Source organism: Octopus bimaculoides, chromosome 25 (assembly GCF_001194135.2).
Source record: "Octopus bimaculoides isolate UCB-OBI-ISO-001 chromosome 25, ASM119413v2, whole genome shotgun sequence".
NCBI lineage: Eukaryota > Metazoa > Mollusca > Cephalopoda > Octopoda > Octopodidae > Octopus > Octopus bimaculoides.
This window is the reverse complement of record NC_069005.1, coordinates 26859280-26868661: the sequence shown is the minus strand read 5'-3', so window position 1 is coordinate 26868661 and position 9382 is coordinate 26859280. Positions and strand designations below refer to the sequence as shown.

General features: G+C 39.7%; 1 protein-coding gene across 1 annotated transcript in view; it reads left to right on the top strand.

Moving 5' to 3' along the window:
* LOC106877625 (RNA polymerase II subunit A C-terminal domain phosphatase SSU72) overlaps nucleotides 1-9382 on the top strand; it is a 44572-nt gene that overhangs the window by 23621 nt on the left and 11569 nt on the right. The gene's annotated exons all lie outside the window — the stretch shown is intronic.

The window sequence follows — 9382 nt, the reverse complement described above, 5'->3', positions numbered from 1 at the left end:
AAAGAAAAACAAATTATTCCCTTCAACCTCCATATTTAGATATTTTAATTTTTAACCCTATTTTTTCGTGTCCTAAATTAAGTGCATATTTAAACACTCTTAAACTACTGGTATTCATGTGATATTTTTCATAAGCAAGTGTGTGTGTGTGTGTGTGTGTGTGTGTGTGTGTGTGTGTGTGCACATATATACGTATACACACAGACTCACATATTTTCTAATCATATATGTTATCTTTTAAAATCTAATTTTGTTTTATATTTTTTGATATTTTTTATTTACAGCTTTTCGACAGTTTTATATAAATATTTCTACAGCTATAACCTTATTTATTATTTTTTTCCCCCTTATTGTAGTTGGAAGCTTGCTACATTCACTGCTCATCATTTACAACCTGAAATCCTTGTAAAGTTTACCAATCAGTGTTTATATGCCCCTCACCGCCCATGCACATGTATACTAAAAAATATATATTAGAGACAGAAGCTGTATTTATGCTGAGAGGTAATATTTATCCCCACGTGGGTGTTTCATTAGAACAAACAATATTGTGGTAGTTAAGTATTGGCTTTTGGTGCAAAATGCACTCTTGTTTACTTCGCTTGTGGGGTGGCAAATCCCCAATACCTCCAGCACCAGGACTATATGACCTTGTCGATCATGGAAACCTGGCCACTAGAGAGAGAGCAGTGACTCATCTCCACCAGTGATATATAGGTAAATAGTGCCAGAACAGATGCTGGTGTTGCGACTAGCCAGTTAGCTTGTTAGAAAATATATATTAATGACACTCTGTATTTATACCAAGAAATATTATTTCACTCCGAGAGCACCCACTACACTCTCTGAGTGGTTGGCGTTAGGAAGGGCATCCAGCTGTAGAAACTCTGCCAAATCAGATTGGAGCCTGGTGTGGCCATCTGGTTCACCAGTCCTCAGTCAAATCGTCCAACCCATGCTAGCATGGAAAGCGGACGTTAAACGATGATGATGACGACTTAAACATAAATACGCTGTTAGAACAAAATATATGTACATGCACAAACGAAAAGCCAATGTGAGACTTTCTCTCATGGTCGCTACCGCAGTATAGTTTGTTCTAACAGAACATCCGTGTTTCGATGGAGATAAATAATATTCCTTATTATATCCGATGGTCTGATTTGCTTGATTTGTGTGGATCGGCTTTTATGCAGCAATAGGCCACTCCGTGTAAGGTCAGCTCAAAGCTCAACTGTAGCATATATATAAATGTTCTGATATAGTGTATATAGTGGAGGCGCGTGGCTTAGGGGTTAGGGTGTCAGATTCATGATTGTAAGATTGTGGTTTCGATTCCGGGACTGGGCGACGCGTTGTGTTCTTGAGCAAAACACTTCATTTCACGTTGCTCCAGTCCACTCAAATGGCAAAAATGAGTAACGCTGCAGGGCTTTCCTTCCTGCCTCTGGGTATTAGTTTTAAAGTGAGTCAGTCTGTGCAATCCAGTCCTATTCTTTAGACTCGGAGGTTTCACCACAGTGGCTCTGTGAGCTAGGACAGCTGTGGTGACCAGCAATCTGTAGGTTTTTTTTTTACATTTGAGTGGCTTTCTCCTTGGTGAATTACCTTATAAGGCTGGAGAGCTCCACATGCCCTGGTCTTGCTGGAAGGGTGTCAAAGAGGGCACCGGACTGCCTGAGGGACTCCATCACTCCTTGGTTTTCCATCAGGGCTGATTCTTCTAGCAATGTAAATATAAACGTGAGGTAAATAACATTGGAAATCTAAATAAGTTTCTCGAATGCAAGTCTTTGATTTAAATTGCTACATTCCAAGTGTTATTTTTTATCAGTTATTCTCCAGGGCATTCCCTGACTCATTAAGAGTCGAAGGAATGTTTTAATTAACTTACTGGACTACAAAGGCATATCTTGACTAATTTCCATTAATTTGTATCCCTGCCCCATCTCCTCCCACCCCACTCCCGATATACAACATTTTACTTAATACTGGTTTGCAGTGAATGTATCAGAGCATTGCTTAGTTCCATCGGTACCAAGTAGTTCATTATGGTTGATGTTCAACATTCGCACACTACTGTATGTATGTATGTATGTGTTGAGTAGAATAGACAAAAAGCTTTGCAATAATGAGGTCCTGAGTCTGAGTGTACTGCATGTCACCATGGCAATCCTTGTTAGTGAAATCGAATGGGTGGGAATCATGGAGGCTCATCAAATGGACTGTATCTAAAATTCAAAGGTGCCAGCAGCCTTCTTCTTATGATTCTACCTCAGGATTATATTGAGGGTGTGATTGTCTTAGTATGTCTTAATAATACTTTGGTCACTTAGTCTATAATACAAGGAGGAGTGCTGCTCTAGCTGAAAGGGGCTGGCCCTATAGTCTTGTGCTAAGATTGATGATAATGAGAAAGGGTCCAAGTACCTGTTAATATACTCAGTATCACTATCTTCTTTCCAGCTGCTCCCACCTACCCTTATATAATGTTGGGGTAACCTTTGTATCTCATCTATAGCAAGACACCCGGTCTTGTCCATCTATCACATTTTAGCCATTATCTTCTAATTTCTTCTTTTTTAGTTGAGGTGTCTTTTTCCCATTTTTTTCTGTATTCTGTTTTTATCCTTGTGTTGCAAGTTATTTGGCGACCTCACTTGTGTTGGTGGCCCAAAAAATAGCAGCTCCCAGTACACTCTGTGAAGTGGTTGGCTTTAGGAAGGGCATCCAGCCACGGAAAACATGTCAAAAGCAAGTATTGGAGCTCAATGCAGTCCTTGGACCCATCAGATCCTATCAAACTGACCAACCCGTACCAGCATGGAAAACGGACATTAAATGATGATAGCTGAATGGTTAAGAAGTTCACATCTCAACCACAAGGTCCCAAGTTCAATCCCACTGCATGGTATTTTGGGCGAATGTCATTTACTTTAGGCTCTGATTAACCTATACCCTATGAATAAAATTGGGTAGACGGAGACTGTATAGAAGCCTGTCAGGTGGATTATAAATGTAATTCAAAGGTACAACATAGTCACACAGTCATGCTCTTTCTGCTAGAGATTTACATTAAGATTTACATATGTCTGTTTCGATTCTTGGTGGCATGTTGTATCCTTAAGCAAGACCCTTTATTTCACATTGCTTCAGTCCACTCACCTGGCAAAAATGAGCTGCACCTGCAATTCAAAGGGGCCAGACTTGTCAAATTCTGTGTCATGCTGAATCTCCAATGCTCAACCACTTGTATATTAATCTCACGATCAGGCTGTTCTGTGGATCGAATCAACTGGAACCCTTGTTGTCATAACCGACTGAGTGCCCAACCAGATGTATCTGTGGAATACTAGGCCACTAAATATTAATTCATATGTTTAAGATTGTGACTGTCAGCCTTAACCATTTTCTTATGTAGCTTGCTTTACTGAAAATTGTGGATTTGTAATCAGGGTGTAGGAACAGTGGTGGGTTCTGTACCCCACACTAGTATGATCTGGCAGTATTCACATTTGTTAAGGCTGCAAACTGGCTGAAATGTTAGCATGCTGGGCGAAATGCTTAGTGGTATTTCATCTGTCTTTGTGTTCTGAGTTCAAATTCTGCAAAGGTTGACTTTGCCTTTCATCCTTTTGGGGGTCAATAAAATAAGTACCAGCTGATTACTTGAATCGATGTAGTCAACTTACCCCTTCCCATGGAACTGCTGGCCTTGTGCTAAAATTTGAAACCCCTATTCACATTCGTTGGAAACTGACAGTCTCCTTCCTGTAACTGTTGTTTTGTAAGAGAAAACACATTTCACTCAGTTTGTCGTAGGAAGACACCATGTCTAAAGATGATAGCAATAGTTCTAACTGAACCGGTTGATCCTGGCCATTTCTAGTTTGTTGTCAGTTCATCTGCTCAGCATCATTTTAACCCTTTAGCATTTAAACCAGCCATATCTGGCCAAAATATTCAGCCCTGTTTTATCTTCAAACTGGCCAGGTCCAGCCTCTTACACCTCTCCTACAATGTTATTCTGAAAATAAGCCATCATGTCATTGAAATCTCAAAGCTACAAGATAATGCATGATTAATTCAAAACTAGGTGGATAAATAAGGATTACATTTGACAGAGAAATCTGAATGCTAAAGGGTTAATATATTCATTTGCCAGAATAGTTCACATCCATCTTGCTGCATCCCATGATTTCAAAATACCCTGGCTTGGATGGTTTACATGTTATCTAACCCCTAGCTGGGACCCTGGCTGATGTTGCTACTCTGGGTCAGAGAAGCCCTGAGAACAACAGTGGCTCTGAGTTGGCTCCACATGCCTCAAAACCTTGGAACCCCCAAACCAGGGCCCCGCTATTGGATGCAGTTTAGTCATACTCAGTCTTGCTTGAGGGTCACAATCTGATTCACTAAAGCTGCCTGAAACGGTCCTAATATCATTCTCTCCTTACATTTATTATATAGCCTGTCACTAGTGCCAGCCAATAGTTATCTAGTGACCATATTAGTAGGTTTAATGGTTAAAAAAGCAGAGTTTGGTCAGATAGTTTGGTCTTAGTTCCAGATCCAAACCTTTCCATTGTCAACTTAGCCTTTAATTTTTGTGGAGCTGATAAAAGTAGAGCCAATGCGCTACACTAGGATTAAAAACCAGCCTCATTATCTTCACTTTTTACTACTCAGAAAGCTAGCTTTGGTGCTTAACCTTTTGATACCAACTTGTCTTTGCTCCAACTTGTCTTTGCTTTAAAACGACAAATTAAGTACTGGAGCCAACTTGTTCAACTAAAGTGCTTCAAGGCAGTGCCCCACCATGGCCACTGTCCATTAACTGAAACAAGTAAAGGACAAAACAATATTTACCAAAATGACGTGTAAACAGTGTAATGAAAATGTTCAGAAAGTTTGTTTTTTTGTTTAGTTGAAATTTAATACTGCAAACCATTGTAGCGGTTGAAGGTCAGCTGTGTGTTTGTTATTTTCCAGTTGTCTGTATTATTTTTATTATTATTATTAAGGTGGCGAGCTGGCAGAATTGTTAGCATGCCGGGTAAAATGCTTAGCGGTATTTCGCCCGTCCTTACATTTCTGAGTTCAAACTCTGCCGAGGTCGACTTTACCTTTCATCCTTTCGGGGGTCGATAAAATAAATACCGGTTGAAGTCTGGGGTCGATGTAATTGACTCATCCCCTCCCCCCAACATTGCTGTCCTTGTGGCAGAATTTGAAACCATTATTATTATTATCATCATTATTAAGCTGGTGAGCTGGCAGAATTGTTAGCACAATGGGTGAAATGCTTGGCAGTATTTTGTCTGTCTTCTCGTTTTGAGTTCAAATTCCACCTGAGGTTGACTTTACCTTTCATCTTTTTGGGGTTGATAAAATAAGTACCAGTTGAGTATTGGGGTCAATGTAATCGGTTTAACCCCAACCCCAAACTTGCTGGCCTTGTGCCAAAATTTGAAACCATGATTATTATTATTATTAACGAGGTATAAGGTGGTGAGCTGGCAGAATCATTACGATGTTGGGCACAATGCTTAGCAGCATTTTTGTTTGTCTTTACGTACCAAGTTCAAATTCCACTAAGGTTGACTTTACCTTTCACCCTTCCAGGGTCGATGAAATAAGTATCAATCAAATACTGAGAGGTCAGTGTAATCATCTAGCCCCCTCCCCCCCAAATTTCAGGCCTTGTGCCTTTAGTAGAAAGGATTGTTATTGATGGTGTTGGTATTCAGTTGTATCAGCCGTTCAACGGTTCACATCTTACTGGCGTCAGTTTAAAATTTGGCTTCTATTGAAAAGTGAGTGTCCTGCTGGAGAATGACTACTTGGTGCTACTACTACTACTACTACTACTACAGATATTATTACAGGGCTTCAGATGGTACTTTGTGTAACTTTTAACAATGTTACTACTTCTACTACTATTTGTTACTTCTACACTTTGAAAGAAAACCCTGGATTTTTTTATCTAACCACACGGACTAACAACGACCACTTGTATAATTGAGAGGGATCAAAAAGTACCACCAACAACAACAACAACAACAACCACCATTACCACAACAAGTCTTTCAGATCAAATGACAGCGATCTGACGAAGGTAAGTGAAAATGTGTTCAGGTGGAGTAACATATAGATCAGGACTTAAACTATTTAACAGTTCAGTGTGAACTTGTTTCTTGTTGGTTCTGTAAACCCCCCTACACCCTCATCTTCATTCCTTACAGTTAAACTTGCTATGGAAATGATAAATGCCACTCTTTTAATAATAGTAATCTGTTTTTGTTTTATATTTTAGGGATATCTTTCATAGTATTTCTGCTCTTATATTTGGGGCTGTCTTTCGTAGTGTTACTTCTTTGAATAACTATTTTTCCTTTGGTCTATGATTCATGTGTTTAATCCCTTTTGGTTACATTATTTGTTGGTTATTACTTGGTTACATTATTTTTTGTTTGTGGTTAGCTATGCCCCACCTCAGCTTTTCATTACTATTTTCTAGCTTTGATTCACAGCTACCCTAGTCAGTCTCTTTCTACTTATGTTCCGAATAATGGTCAGTTTCTTTTCCCACTTAGACCCAAAGCTCTAGTTATCTGTTCCTCTCTTTGTTTACAGCCCCTGGTCAGTCTATTCTTTCATTTGTTCAAAACCTCTTTGAGTGGCTGTGTGGTAAGTAGCTTGCTTATCAACCACATGGTTCCGGGTTCAGTCCCACTGCGTGGCACTTTGGGCAAGTGTCTTCTACTATAGCCTCGGGCCGACCAAAGCCTTGTGAGTGGATTTGGTAGACGGAAACTGAAAGAAGCCCGTCGTATATGTATATATATATATATATATATATATATATGTATGTGTTTGTCCCCCTACATCGCTTGACAACCAATGCTGGTGTGTTTACGTTCTCGTAACTTAGTGGTTCGGCAAAAGAGAGACCAATAGAATAAGTACTAGGCTTCCAAAGAATAAGTCCTGGGGTCGATTTGCTCGACTAAAGGCGGTGCTCCAGCATGGCCACAGTCAAATGACTGAAACAAGTAAAGAGTAAGGTCAAGCTTGTCCCTCCTCGGTTTACAACCTCAAGCCAGTTTTATCCTTCCATTGTTGACAGCATTCAGTTCTTTACCTTCTTTAATTCACAACCCACATTTCTTCACATCTTTGGTTCAAACCCCTCCCTCTCTGTCAATTATGTCATTTCCTGTTTCCATTATTGGCCATAGTGATGGACTGCTGCACAGTTTTGGTCTACCAAATATAACCTTCGAATGCCCTTAATACTACTCCCATTACTTCAGTTGAGGGGGGGGGGGTCTTGCAAGTTACTCAGTGACCTCATTGATGCTGGTACCATGTACAAAAGCATCCAGTACACTGCAAAGTAATTGGTGTTAGGAAGGGCATCCAGCTGTAGAAACCAAGCCAAAGCAGACAGATCTTGGTGTAGTCTTGTCTTACCAACTGCTGTCAGACTGTCCAATCCATGCCAGCATGGAAAACAGATATTTTATATGATGATGATGATAAAGGTATGGTCAACTTGATTGCTGGGAGTTGTGAACCTGGAGTCACACGATTGCCTAGTGCCTGTATATATACGAAATTTATCATTAGTTAATCTATGGGTCACAAAAATGTGTTTTTACATTTTAAAATAATAAAGCAATCAAGGTACAAACTACTCATGTTAACACGAAAATCTCGTTGACTTTGAAATCACATTGCCTTATTGATAGCTTGGTTTTTATTTAATTTTTTTTTTTGTAACCTTGTGAGCTACTTGGCAACCTCACTGGTGCTGGTGTCAAAAAAGGAAAGCACCCATTTACATTCTGTAAAGTGGTTGGCATTTGGAAGAGCATCAAGCTGTAGAAACCATGCCAAAGCAGATATTTGGATCTTGGCACAAGACTCCAACTCGTTCAGATCCTGTTGAACTGTCCAACTCATGCCAACATAGATGGCAGATGTTAAATGATGTTACACACACACACACACATTCAGACATGCTGGCCATTACATTCAGGGCTGGTTTTAAGCTGAATTAGACAGATTTGTTCAAATTGGGCCCTGCACCAAGAGAGGGCATCATGCATGAATTTTTAGCATATCATTTATGACTCGTAGTGGAGCCTCAAATCCTAAATGCTTTTTGACTGGGACTGACAACTGCCTAAAACATCAATCTTCACCTTTAATAGAGTAGTAGGCCCCACTGATAATTCAGTAATTGGGCCCTGCACTTCCTAGCGCTGGCCCTGATTGCATTACACATCTCCATGGTGTGTATAAACACTTCTCTCAAACCAAGTCAAAATAGACAGACTACTTCATAGATCATATGTTGTTTCTATAACAGTAATGATCTATGGTTTATGGTACATATCTAAATCTAGACGGAGTGAGTCAGTAAGAATTTAGTCTCTTTATATCAATCCACCTGAGATTACCCCTCCGTTCAATGATATAAATTTACTGCTGTTTAGAATTAAAAGCTTCAATCAAAACTCTATGTAAATTGAAGTTCTAAACACCAGCTAAATAATGACAACGTTATTTAATTAAATTCTTCACTATTTTCAAAATTAACTAAAACAAATGTGTGTTTCAATGGAAATATGATAGTACAGGGGTTACTATTTAAATCAGAAGTTTCCAACATGTGGGTCTCAAAGCCCTGGACTCCACAAAATAGTATAAGAAGGGACCCACGAACCACGTTCAAAATTTCTTCAGTCGGCACTTTTCAAAATGTCAGATAAATAAAAAGGTATGGCAAGTTGGTAGAATGCTTAGTGGCATTCCTTTAAGCTCATGGTCTGAGTTCAAGTTCCACCGAGGTCAGCTTTGCCTTTCATCCATCCTTGCAGGGTCAATAAAATGAAATAAGTACCACTTGACTACTGGGGTCGTTATAATTGACTTGCCCTTGTACCAAAATTTGAAAGGGTCCTTATTAGCAAATCACATATGTATACTGCTTTGATATTAGAGTGGCTGTAGTGTTACAAAACCATTCAAAAGAGGATTTGATTAATTAAAAAATTCATTTACCAACACATTTTGTGGCCAGTGTTAGGAAGGGCATCCGGCCATAGAAACCAAGTCAAAACAGACTGGATCCCGGTGCAGCCTTCTAGCTTACCAGCTCCACTCAAACCACCTTACCCATGCTAGCTTAGAAAGCAGATGCTAAATGGGGATGAGGATGATTTCAACTACAAGTAAATGAGGAAGCCTCTCTCAGTGTTGATGCTTGTTCTGCTAGATATGGTATGCCATTTTTTCTTCCTTTTCACCCTTTCAAAGCCTAGCCAGGCTCATGGGCCCGGTTTCCTGGTTTCTATGGTGTATGTGTTCCCCC